This window comes from Trichechus manatus, unplaced genomic scaffold, assembly GCF_000243295.1.
Source record: "Trichechus manatus latirostris isolate Lorelei unplaced genomic scaffold, TriManLat1.0 scaffold00020, whole genome shotgun sequence".
NCBI classification, from domain to species: Eukaryota; Metazoa; Chordata; class Mammalia; order Sirenia; family Trichechidae; genus Trichechus; species Trichechus manatus.
The window spans coordinates 20,658,199-20,672,273 of NW_004443956.1; the positions used below are offsets into that span (position 1 = coordinate 20,658,199).

Consider the following 14,075-nt stretch of genomic DNA (forward strand, 5'->3'; position numbering starts at 1 on the left):
CCGTTTGGTGTTCGGCTGAGTTCTTTATCTCTTCATTTGATGTTCTAGGGTTTCAGGATTGTTGATTCTCTGTTTGGCTTAGTTTTTTGGATCTTTGTTGTGGAGGGACACCGTGGTGCTTCTGCCTAGACCGCCATCTTGCCGGAGACCTGAGAACCTCTATCTTGTAGACATTCTATAGTAAGAAAAATGTCTATCAAATATCCAGTATTGGGCCCTATCCTGGGACAGTGTTCAATTATTAATTTGAGCCTGATGAGACTCCATAAAATCTTAATGGAAAGGCGACTGAAAAAGAAGGTTGAGATAGCTGAATTTTTTATTTTCCTTGGAAAATGTCCCGTGTCAACTACATATCCATAACTTATACTTAATATTAGTACTTTAATCATTTATTCCATTAAATGTAACATGTATTTGCTGAGACTTTGTTATGGATTCATCATTGGGCTAAACAATATGAAAGCACAAGATCCATTTAAGATGTAGTTCTAGCCCTCAGTTAGTTACAAATCTAGGTGGGAAAGCAATTTACATACACTCGAAAGTTTTAGGTAAGTTCAAAATATATTTATACAGACAATATATGCTGTAGGAAAAAAACAGATATGCCTTAAACATGTCAAGCACACTCTTACTTCTTCTCCCCATCTGCCTCTTTGCACTATTTCTTCTAGAACGTTCTTTCTTTCAGATATCTCCAAGGCTCAGTCACTGCTTTCAGGTCACTGCTCAAATATCCCATATTAGCAGGAGCTTCTCTGACCCCATTAAAGTAGCAACCTTCCACTCCATTGCTACCTGTCTCCTTACCTTACATTTATTTCTTCATAATATTTCAACTCCTAATCTGTATTTCTTTCTCTCTTTCGTTACTATCTTTCTTCTCCTTCCTCACTAAACTGCAACCTCCAAGAGACCAGGCACTTGGTCTGTTTTGTTCGCTACTGTATTCCTAATGCATAGAAAAGTAGCTGGCTCATGAAAGGCATTCAGTAAATATTTCTAAAACTAACGTTTAAGGAATGAATCATATACTACACCTTATTTCACAGTCTGATGTCATATGAATTAAGGTATTTTTCAGGAAAGATTACAACTATCGTACAAAATAGTCAGCTTCCTAGGAGATGCAAGCCCTATCCCCAAACCCTCCAACACCAGTATGCCATCATGCTTTGCTACAATTTTCTGATTTATATATATATATACACATACCAAATAAATACTGAGTTTGTATATATACAAACACACACAGATGTATTTATTTATGACTACCAGATAAAGGGAGCCCCGGTAGCACAGTGGTTAAGAGATTTGCTGCCAACCAAAAGGTCAGCAGTTCAAATCTACCAGCCGCTCCTTGGAAACTCTATAGGGCAGTTCTACTCTGCCTATAGGGTCACTGAGTCGGAACTGACTCAATAACAATGGGTTTGGTTTTGGTTAGTAGATAAAGACAGCCCCATTAAACATATTCTAAATTTTGAACATTAATACCTAGGATGATGCTAATTTTAAATATTCATACAACTGAAGCAGATAAACTCCATTTATATCTGCCCCACGGGGTTTCTAAGGAGCAGCTGGTGGATTCGAACTGCTGACCGTTTGGTTAGCAGCTGTAGCTTTTAACTACTGTGCCAACAGGGCTCCTATTTTCTAAAGATAGATCACTTTCAGCATGGATTACAAATAGAAAAACTATTGTACAGCTATTTAATCTAATTTCCCTAACGTTAGTCAACTGCCATACAGTTAGAAACTATCCTTTGTTACGTTTGGGTTTTTTTTCATTTTTTGTTTGGTTGGTTTAGTCCAGGTAGAGGACTGCATCTCCAGACTGAATTTGGAATATTGTGCACATGTAATCTTCTTCCAGTGAAATAAAACATGCACACACATGTGTCCAGAAAAGCCTCTCGTAGCAATGTCATGCATATGACCAACTGAAGGTCATCCATGAAATCTGTGCAAGTTTCAGGAAATTGTAAAAGAAGTAGAAAGAGCAGGGGTTTCAGAAGCACAGGAATCAAAGCTTAGCTTCTCTTCCTTACAAAGTCCAGTTATCTAACTTCTCTGAGCCTAATCTCTTCCTTCCCAGAACTTCTCTGAATTTATCACCTGCACCACATTGTGGTTGTTGTTAGGTACCACTGAGTCAGTTCATACTCACAGCGACTCTATGTACAACAGAACAAAACACTGCTCAGTTGAATGAATAATTTCTTTTATAAGGATCAGCACAAGGCTGGTTCCTATGAGGCAGAAGGTAAAGACGTCCCAAATGTCCAACTTTTCCAAACTGCTGTACCACTCCATCATCTCTAACACCAACTGCTCCTCTCCTCAGTACTCTCCCTCCCATCTTTGGGTTCTGTAATTCACTGCAGTGTCTCACAGAACTCACAAACCATATCAAGGAAATGGCTCATGTGGTTGTGGAGGCTGGAAAGTCCCAAATCTGTGAGTCAGGCATATACTTCTCCTGACTCATGTGGCCACAGGGGCCTACTAACCCAAATCAGCAGGCCAGATGACAGGCTGCTTGCTCATAACACTGCAGAAGCTGGCAAATCAGGTGAGACGATATGCTGTTTGCCCACAGGGCTGCGGAAGCTAGTGAATCCCAGAATCAGCAGGTCAAATGGCAGGCCACTGGCACAAGTCCCAAGAACCGAAGCCAGTGATGAGCTGGACACAGGCTCCAGATACAGAGAGAGAGCCCCGCCAGAGCACTCACACATATACACTGGATGCAGGTCACATCCCAGGGAAGGGCGTGACTTCAGTAAGAGTGGAAACTGAGTCACATCCTCCTGCAAGGCTGTGACTCAAGACACACCCCACAATAATCCTGCCTCATTAACATATAAAGGTTAGCATATAAAATGGAGGATAATTAGGATAATTACATCAGATCACAAAATGGAGGGCAGTCACACAATACTGGAAATCATGGCCCAGCCAAGTCAACACACAACCCCAACCATCACAGTTTCCATATACTTTATTTGCATAGTCCCACTCAATCACTGTGTGAGAGTCACAAAGACTACGGCTAGAAGGGCCATATTAAGTAATTCACTGCACCGCAGGCTACCCCGTGGCTCTCTAGTCACTGGCCCTTTCATATATGAAGGACTAACTTCCCCCTCCCAATCTTTTTACCAGGCCAAAACAGTCATTAACAAACAGTCCTTCAGTAGGGCAAAAGAGTCCTCAGGGTGAGGTTACTCAGTACCAACCATTCGGGTCTGCTGCAGGAGTCCATCTGATCCGGTCAGGTTCCTCAAAAGTTCATCTTATCTTCACCCTTTCTAGCCTCATAAAATTTAACTGAGAGATTATTCCCTTGCTCTGATTCTCTCTCAAGGTATCAGCATAATGTTAAATTTCCCCCACTGCATAACCCATGTGTTTATTCCTTTACCTTCAGGTATTATTTCTCCTTCCTCCCATTTTTCATTTATTTTTATCCAAACTTCTCTACCTTGGGAAGGAACATCAGATTCAGCTGCTGTGCCAGTACAGATTACTGGTAGAAAGACCAGTCTAGTAAGTGCTTCCCCCTCAGTCCACTCACATTCATGTTGGGTAGGGTTAAATAGGTACAACACTAGAGGACTATCTCGCCCACTAGGCAATCTGGCAATATTCACTGTCAATCCCAATTTTGCCAGATGAGGGGAAGGTACAATCCATACCATCAGGCCTTGGGAATTCTAGTTTACAGGTTCAGGGATATAGTTACAGTCTCTTGCTTAGGGATCACCCTGGCTTCCGACACCTGCAGCTGCATTACTGATCCTGGGACAGAAGCATCCAGCAGGAAAAAAGCAATTTTAGGTGATGTGGGGAAGAACTGTACAGTGGCACCAGAATCCTCCACCACTCCCTCTTCCCCAGATCCTCCAGAAAAGCATAGGAATCTATCCAGTGGTGATTTTCCCTTTGTCCCCTTCATGTAGAGTGTGAGCACACACTCATGAAGGCGTGTGAGACAGCCCTTCATATCCTTATCTCTCCCCATTTTAGACAGCAAATGTTTCAATTGCCTATTCCAATTCTCTACTAAATCATTTCTCTGAGGGTGGTATGCAACAGGATATGTCCATTTAATATGATGTTTCTTGGCCCACTGCTGCCCTATGGGCTGTAAAGTATGTTCCGTGGTCTGATGAAATATAACTTCGCGGCCCAAATTGGTATAGTATCTTTTGTTTCAATCCCTTAATGGTGTTTTCTGGCATTTGCAGCTGTCACAGGATATGCAAAGCCCAATCCAGAGCAAGTATCTATTCTTGTGAGGACTGTTTTTTTAGCCACCTGGTGCCACCACCATCACTGGCCCAATATAATCAACTTGCCAGTTATGTGCAGGGCCTTTCCCCTGGGGAATGTGACCCATAGCCATCTGCAACCTCTGTCTTTCTTGATGGCAGACAGAGCAGTCCTACTGGCATTCTGTGCTTCAGAGGATACAGGGAGACTGTGTCTAAATTCAGCCATCTCTGCATTGCTGCAGCACCTCCATGTCCTCTCATTTCATGGACCCAATGGGCCACCTCAAGTGAGTGTACCAACAGGTCCACTTGCTGATTCCAATCACTTCCAATCCAGAAATGGGGTTCTTCTGAGGGGCATTGACATGTCCTACTCTAAAATGCCCTCTAAGTTCCCAGAGTGCTTTCCATAGGTCCATGCCCCACATGGGTGTCCCCTTAATAGTCCAATTTTCCATTGCCCATTTGCCTGAACATATAGTCAGGCCATTGGCCACTGCCGATGAACTGGTAAAAATCCAAACATCTGGGCTCTCACCATTGTGCAATTCTTCCACCACAGCTAAGAAAACAACATGCAGTTCAGGCCATTGAGCTGACCTGTTCTCTTCTTCTTCAATCACAGTCTTTCCATTTGCTACTATTAATGCAGCAGCTTTTGACATCACATGTTGTCCATATACCTCGGAACTGCCATCTGTGAACCAGGTAGCCTTCTGCTGGTCAGCAGAAAGTTGTTCACAGGGCACTGTCCATGTAGCAATGGGCTCTGGCAGCTTCTCAGGTGGTTCCAGAGTAGGATCTATGGGAAAAGAGGCTACCGGCTCATGGATATGGTGGGTGCCTCCCTGCATTCCCCCAGTATCTTGTTCTTCCATGAACCATTTCCATTTTATTATGGAAACATTTTGGGCATGTCTTCCTTATTAGAGTGTTTCACCAACATCATTCAAGACATTATGGGTATTTCAGGTCTGATAATGATTTTATGTCCTTCTGCCACTGAGGCAGTCTCAATCCATGCCCAATAGTAAGCAAGTAATAGCCTTTCAAATGGCATGTATCATGCTGCAGCATCTGGAAACTTTCTGGTCTAGAATCCCAGTGGTCATCATAGTGCAGCATTCTCAGGTTATTGCCATAAGCTCCAGTCTGCATAAGTATGTGTGGCAGATACCTCTGTCTTCGAATGGGTTTGCTAGAGAAGCAAAACCAGTAAAGCGTAAAGCGTATAAATATCTATACAGAGAGATCTAGATAAGGGAAATGGCTCACGCATTTGTAGAGGGTGGAACGTCCCAAATCTGTGGGTCAGGTTGGAGGCTTCTGCTGATTCACATAGCCACAGAGGCTGGCCAAACCAAGATTGACAGGTGAGACAGGAAGGCTGTTACTCACAGGCTGTGAAAACCAACAAATACCAAGATCAGCAGGCAAGACCACAGGTAAGCTGCTAGGCCAAGTCCCAAGAACCAGAGTTCAGATGAACAGAAGCCAGCTGCAGGATCCAGAGAGAACAAAAGCCCACAAGCCTTGCCAAGACAGTCCACTTATATTTGATGCAGAGAACACCCCCAAGGAAACTCTTTCAACTGATTGGCTACTCACAGCAGATCCCATCACGGAAGTGATCACATTATATCAGATCTCATCATGGAAGTGATCACATCATCATACGACCGCCAAACTATATCATAAGTGCCAAACCACTGAGAATCATAGCCCAGGCAAGTTGACACACAACCTTAACTATCACAGTCCACGCCTTGTCAACTTGACACTTGTACACATCTCCTTAAACCATACATAATTTCTGAATAAAAACAATTATAAAGTCATACTCGTGCCTAACATGATACAACTAACACACATACAACCGAAAATGCACTAGCCCAGTTTACATCTTATATTTTATAAGCAAAGAAAACAAAAATATTTGATGCACACATACGAGGCAGAAATACTCATAACAATTACAGTTCTCATTTCTGCAACTGGTCATATGGTTGTAACTAGTATTTAGAACTACCTTCTTCCACCAACCATTCCGTATTCCATTTGCCCTCAGCAAGCACCTCAATTGGCCATGGTTCTCTGCCTGGTGGGGTGACCCAAACCTTCATTCCTGAGGGATCTGGGCCATTAGTAGTCATGTTGGAACTGGGTTGCTGTAGTTTTCCACTGACTTTAATCACAGGGCATGGTAATACTAAGAGACATCCTAAGGGATCTCCTGCATTCCAGACATACTCTACCTCCATTATGTAATATCAGTCCAATTTTCTCTTAATAATCAGAATCAATCACATGAGGCAATATGATAACTCCCTTTTTTTGCCTGTTGATCCAGAGGGATAAGGGCCCAAAGTGGCCAGGTGGCATTCTTAACTTCCAGTTTAGTGGAATCAGTGATGTGTTTCCAGGTGGGCACATTCCTCCCTTTGGAACTAAGAACTCTAGACCTGCAGAACACAGGGTCGTGGGAACAGGAAGCAAAAACTTTGTGAGTGGATTAATATGGGTGAGTGGTGCCACTCTCATTTCCACCCCTTGATTCCTAGACCCTCCTATGGGAGAAGCAGCACCATATATTGGACACTGGTTTAGAGCATATACAGCCTCCTGGAGAACACTGCCTGAACCTTGCAAGGTATTGCCACCTCACTGGCACTGTAATTGTATCTTTAGAAGATCATTCCATCATTCTATCAAGCCAGCTGCTTCAGGATGATGGGGAACATGGTAAAACCAGTGAATTCCATGAGAATGCTAGTGAGTCCTTTGATCCTAGGTGATACCGTGTGGGATACCATGACAGTGGATAAGGCAGTCTGTAAGTCCACGGATAGTAGTTTTGGCAGAAGTACTGCATGCAGGGAAGGCAAATCCGTATCCAGAGTAAGTGTCTATTCCAGTAAGGACAAAAATGCTGCCCATTCCATGGTGGATGTGGTCCAGTGTAATCAACGTGCCACCAGGTTGCTGGCTGATCACTTCAATGGGTGGTGTGCCATGTCGGGGACTCAGTGTTGGTCTCTGCTGCTGGCAGATTGGGCACTCAGCAGTGGCTGTAGCCAAGTCTGCCTTGGTGAGTGGAAGTCCATGTTGCTAAGCCCATGCATAACCTCCATTCCTGCCACCATGGCCACTTTGTTCATGAGCCCATAGAGCAATGATGGCAGTGGCTGGGGAAAGAAGATGACTGGTTGCCAAAGAACACGTCATCCTATCCACTTGATTGTTAAAATCTTCCTCTGCTGAGGAAACCCTTTGGTGAGCATTCACATGGAACACGAATATCTTCACTTCTTTGGCCCATTCAGAGAGGTCTATCTACATATCTCTTCCCCATACCTCCTTTTCTCTAATTTTCCAATCATGCTCCTTCCAAGTCCCTGACAATCCAGCCAAACCACTGGCCACAGCCCGTGAATCAGCATACAGTTGCAAATCTGGCCGTTTCTCCTTCTAAGCAAAGTGAACACCAGGTGCACTGCTTGAAGTTCTGCCCATTCGGAGGATTTTCCTTCACCACTGTCCTTCAGGGAGGTCCCAGAAAGGGGCTGTAGTGCTGCCGCTGTCCACTTTCAAGCGTGCCTGCACATCATGCAGAACCATCTGTAAACCAGGCATGAGGTTTCTCTTCCTCTGTCAACTGATTATAAGGAACTCCCGATGTGGCCATAGGTGCAGACTGGGAGATGGAAGGTAACGTGACAGGAGTGGAGACCATGGGCATTTGGGCTACTTCCTCATGCAACTTACCTGGACCTTCAGATTCTGCTCAGGGCTGATCTTGTATATACCACTTCTATTTAATGATAGAGTGCTGCTGTGCACATCCAACTTTATGGCTCTGTGGGTCAGACAACACCCTGTTCATGATGGGCAGCTCAGGCCGCATGGTGACTTGGTGTCTTATGGTTAAGCATTCAGTCTTTACTAAAGCAGAGTAACAAGCCAAAAGCTGTTTATGAAAAGGAGAGTTGTTATCTGCAGAGGAAGGCAGGGCTTTGCTCTAAAATCCTAGAGATCTGTGCTGTGATTCACCAAAAGAGGACTGCCAAAAACTCCAAACAGCATTTCTATCTGCCACTGACACTTCAAGCACCATTGGATCAGCCGGATCATATGGCCCAAGAGGGAGAGTCACTTGCACAGCAGCCTGTTGCAGAGCCTTCTCTTGTTCTGGGCCCCACTCAAAACTAGCAACTTTTCAAGTCACTTGATAAATAGGAAGGAGTAGCACACCCAAATGAGGAGTATGTTGCCTCCAAAATCCAAACAGGCCCACTAGGCACTGTGCCTGCTTTTTAGTTGTGGGAGGGGCCAGATGCAATAACATGCCCCACACCGCTGGACCCCTAGAAATTTCACTGAGGTGGAAGGTGGCTGAATTTTTGTGGGATTAATTTCCCACCTTCCAGTATGCAAATGTTTTACCAATAAGTCCAGAGTCATTGACACTTCTACCTTACTAGGTCCAATCAGCAGAATGTCAGCAATGGAATGAACCCAGTGTGACGTCTTGTAGAAGGGAAAGGCAATCAGTCCTTGTGGACTAAATTATGACCTAGGGCTCAAGAGTTGATGTCACCCTGAGGTAGGCAAGTGAAGGTGTACTGCTGGCCTTGCCAGCTGAAGGCAAACTGCTTCTGGTGGTCCTCTGAAACAGGTATGGAGAAAAAGTCATTAGCCAGATCAACAGCTGCATACCTAGTACCAGGAGATGTATTAATTTGCTCAAGCAATGAAACCACATCTGGAACAGCAGCTGCAACTGGAGTCACCACCTGCTTAAGTTTTTGGTAATCCACTGTCATTCTCCAACATCCATCTGTTTTTTGCACAGGCCAAATAGGTGAGCTGAATGGGGATGTGGTGGGAATCACCACCCCTGCATCCTTGAAGTCCTTGATGGTGGCAGTAATCTCTGCATCCTTCCAGGAATGTGATATTGCTTTTTGTTTATTATTTTCCTAGGTATGGGCAGTTCTAATGGCTTTCACTTGGCTTTTCCTACTGTAATAGCCCTTACTCCATTTGTCAGCAATCCAGTGTGGGGGTTCTGCCACTTGCTAAATATATCTATTCCAATTATGCATTCTGGAACTGGGAAAATCACTACAGGATGGGTTCAGGGACCCACTTGACCTACTGTGAGACAGACAAAGCTAAGACTCCATATGCCCCCACTCTGACTGGTGGGCCACAGTGACATTTTGGGTCTCCTGAAATTAGTGTCAGTTCAGAGCCAGTATCCAGTAATGCCCAAAAAGTCTGATTATTTCCTTATCCCCAATGAACAGTCACTCTCCTAAAACGTCATAGATTTCTTTGGGAAAGGCTGGGAGAAAGATTAGCAGTGTAAGTTTTTGGCAGTGTATTGGATGGAGTCCTTCCTCAAGGGGACTCAGCCTCCACTTCAATCAGGGGATTCTCGGTCTTTACACTCATTCAAGTCTGGGAATTGATTAAAGGGCCAAGACTCTCCATTCTGGTGATTCGAGCTAGACTGCTGTTCACTTGACCTAGAATTCTTCCACTTGTACAGATCAAGTAAATATGTCCTATCTATTTCACTTCAAGGGACACCATGACTAAGTAGCCAATGACATAAGTCCATATGAGTCAGACTATTCTGATTACTGCTTTGATTCCACTGTCCATTACAGTAACCACACCCACCTTGTCTTTGCTGACTGAGTGCTGTCACTTGGCCCCTACCACCATGGGCTCCAATCAACCCCAATGAAGTTAGGTGTCTTAATTCATTTAGGGCAGTCTCACTGTCAAATCTGAACTTACATAAAGCAGCTATCACAGCAGTTTTCAAGAATGCTGGGGCTCCCTTCACAAATTTTTTCCTCACTACTATGGTAAAAGATGTGTCCTCTGGGCACTCCATGTGTGGGTCTGTGGGTCTAACCTAATAAATCTACTCTAGCATGCTAATTTCCTTAAGCCTCTGGATAGGCAGGTCTGGTACTTCAACTTGATTTAGTGTAGGCCACTGTGTAATCCATGCTTCAGCAACCCAGCCAAATACAAGTCATCCTTATAATTTTTTTTCTCTAGACTCGCTCTCGGTACCAAGTGTCTTAGGCTGCATTCTCTAGAGAAGAAAAACCAATAAAGCATGTAAATACCTATACAGAGAGATTTAGATAAAGGAAATGGCTCATGCATTTGTAGAGGGTGGAATGTCCCAAATCTGTGGGTCAGGTTGGAGGCTTCTCCTGATTCACACAGCCACAGGGAAACACAAGATCGGCAGGTCAGATAGCAGGGCTCTTGCTCACAGGCTGTGAAGACCAACAAATCCCAAGATCAGCAGGCAAGACTGTAGATAAGCTGCTAGCTCAAGTCCCAAGAACTGGAGTTCAGACTAACAGGAGCCTTTTGCAGGGTCCAGAGTGAGCAAAAGCCCATGAGCCTTGCCAGAGATTCCACTTACATTTGATGCAGGCCACACCTCCAAGGAAACTCCTTTTCAACTGATTGGCTACTCACAGCAGATCCCATCATGGAGGTGATCACATTATACCAAATCTCATCATGGAAGTGATCGCATCATCATACAACTGCCAAACTATATAATAACTGCCAAACCACTGAGAATCTTAGCAACTGCCAAGTTGACACACAACCTTAATGCTCATAACCTCCAAAATCATTTCTGAATGTGCATCATAAGGGCCTAAAGGCAGACACAGAGAGACCCCCTTCTGTAAATTAGGCAGAGTTTGCTGTTGCTCTGGCTCCCATTCGAATGCAGTTTTTCTTCTGAGTGGTTTTATGGATAGGGGCCAGCAGTATTCCCAGATGTGGAATATGGTTTCTTCAAAATCCAAATAAATCAACCATATATTGGGCCTTCAGCTTAGTCTTGGGGGTAGGTAGCAACAACGGCTTATTCTTGGTTGTTTGTGGAATGTCATGGGTGGTTCCTGCCCAAGTTATTCCCAAGAATCTCACTGTTTGGGCAGGGCCCTGGATTTTTGCTGGATTTATTAACCAGCCTCTGTTGGTTACATGGGCTACCACTGTATTCAAATTAGCCCTAGCCTGTTTTTGATATTAACATAATATCATCAGTGTAATGTATCATTGCATTTGAGATCTACACCAAGTCCAAGTCTCTTCTAACCAAACTATGACAGTAAGCTGGTGATTTCAAATAACACTGTGGCAATGCATCGAAAGTACATTGGGATCCTTCCCACATGAAAGCAAACTGTGGCTGGTTCTTTTCCAAGATTGGGATCGATAAAAAATCATTTGCAAGATCAATCACTGAGTACTAGTCTCCTTTAGCTTGCTGTATTTTCTGCACCATTAATACTAGGTCTGGAACAGCTGGAGCCACAGGTGGCATTACTTTATTTAGGCCTCAAGAGTCTACTGTCAGCCTCGATGAGCCATCTGTCTTTTTCATGGGCCATACGAGGCTGTTATACAGAGAATTTGTTGGCACCAACACTCCAGCCTTTACCATGTCTTTAACCAAAGCAGTAGTTTCCTTTTGTCCACCATGTATCCTATACTGTTTCAAATTAACAACCTGAGTGGGTTCGGGCAATGCTAATGGTTCCCATTTACCATGTTCAATCAATACTGGTGTAGACTTACATGTCTTCAGTTTTACAGTATCAAGTAGAGTGAGTTCCCCAATCAGACGTAATATCCATACTAATAATACATTCAGGTAAGGGAGATGCAACTACTTCATATAAGATCTGTTTAAATCTTCCAATTCTTATCCAAACTTTCACTTTAGTCTCATCAACTGCTGTATCTCTATATCCCCCCAGTCTAACCGTAGGCCCATTTAAGATTTTATTGACAAGTTTGGAGATTACAGTACATTGGGCTCCTATGTCCAGGAGCCCCAAGAAGTCTCTTCCCCACCCTCGGGTTATTTCACCCGCACACGTGCATACGGCCTTGGGTCCTCTGCTAGGGGCTGGAACAGAACACCCTGGCCCCCTCCTCAGTTCTTATCTTGATCAACTTGTTGAGCCTCTGCTTCAAAATATCCCAGGTGGGAATTCCCATCATTAAATTCCTCCTGACTGGAGTGAATAGAATGGACTTATTTAGGCCTCTTTAACACTGGGGGACCAGCGGGAGTTTTCATTGGTCCACCCAACCTCATGTAGTGCTGCATTAGAACCTTTGTTTCAACTCCATCAGTGTCTGCTATATTCATCCCATTTCTTAGTAACCATCTAAAAATCTCTGTCTTACCAGTGTAATTTCTTTCCCCATTGCCTCTTCCCATTCTCCTATGAATCTCTTAGGTTTTTTTGCATTTGTAAGACCCATGTGGGGAAGCTGTGCCAACACTTCTTGGATTGTTGCTTTGTTTCTCAGTAGCAAGGTTACATGGGATGCCCATGTAGAAGAGGCTCCCTTGATTACCATATCTACCATGATCTGTGCAAGGGGCATACTCATTGGATGAATAGCCTGAACACCATAAAGCCATTCCAGCACAGCATGCATAAGCAGCACATCAGCTGCTTCTTCTGGAGTATTCCATTGGGCATTTAGAGGGGGAAAGGGGCAGTTTCCCTTCTCAAGGTAAACAAATCTCACCACAAATTTCATCCAGTCCACCAGGCTGGCCATCCCCTCCGGGTTAACCTGCTGTGTAACTGGATCTTGTTATCATCATTTTTGACTGTTCCATAGTAAGCTGTAGGTCTTGCATCAACCCAAACTTACTCTTCCATTCTGCAACATTTAAAACTAAAAACGCTGCCCCTAAATTAGTTGCTCTCCAATCCATTTTAGTAGTGGTTCCTCGGGAAGCTGATGATACCGATCTACAAACTGAAACAACTCCTTTACACTATTTCACCTGGTTTCAACATTTTCTCAGTTTTGTCCGTACCCCTCCAGACTACCTTCTTGGTGACCAACGGTTGTAGGGGTACTTCCCGTTGTTCCAACATGATTTTTCCTTCTGGGTCAGTCCTTCAATATTGCAACTCAAGGCTTGAACTTTTCTTCGTTCTTTCAGCTTGAGAAATGCCAAGCATGTTCTTCCCTTTTGGTTTTCCAACTCCAGGTCTTTGCACATTTTATTATAATACTTTACTTTGTCTTCTCAAGCTGCCCTTTGAAACCTTCTGTTCAGCTCTTATGTCATCATTTCTTCATTTTGCTTTAGCTACTCTATGTTCAAAAGCAAGTTTCAGAGTCTTTTCTGACGTCCATTTTGGTCTTTTTTTTTTTTTTTGTCTTCTTTTCTGCCTTTTTAACTACTTTTGCCTTCTTCAGACCATTAATTGCTCATATGCAAGGTCAAGTTGAAGCTAAAAAAAATTAAAACATGTTGAGAGCCGATGTATGACCTTGAGCATGTCCCACCTGAATTTAGAGATCATGTCAGGAATAGATTTGATGCATTGAACAGTAATGACCGAAGACCAGACGAGTTGTGAGATATCAAGGACATCGTCTTCATCACACCACTTAGCAAATTTAGCAGTTTGTTGTACTGTGGTGGCTTGTGTGTTGCTATGAAGTACAAGTTATGTCACTGATATTTCAAATACCAGCAGGGTCCTCCATGGTGGACAGGTTTCAGCAGAGCTTCCAGACTAAGAAAGACTAAGAAGAAAGGTTTGGTGATCTATTTCCAAAAATTAGCCAATGAAAACCTTATGAATCACAACACAATAATGTCCAACTTTCGTGCTTTGGACATGTCATCAGGAAGGATCAACTGCTAGAGGAGGACATCATATGTGATGAAATAGAGGGCCAGTGAAGGTGAGA

The 14,075-nt window shown here is 43.6% G+C and overlaps 1 pseudogene; it reads right to left on the reverse strand.

Moving 5' to 3' along the window:
- Positions 1-6,268: 6,268 nt before the first annotated feature.
- Positions 6,269-14,075, reverse strand: part of LOC105756078 (uncharacterized) — a 58,704-nt pseudogene continuing 50,897 nt past the window's right edge.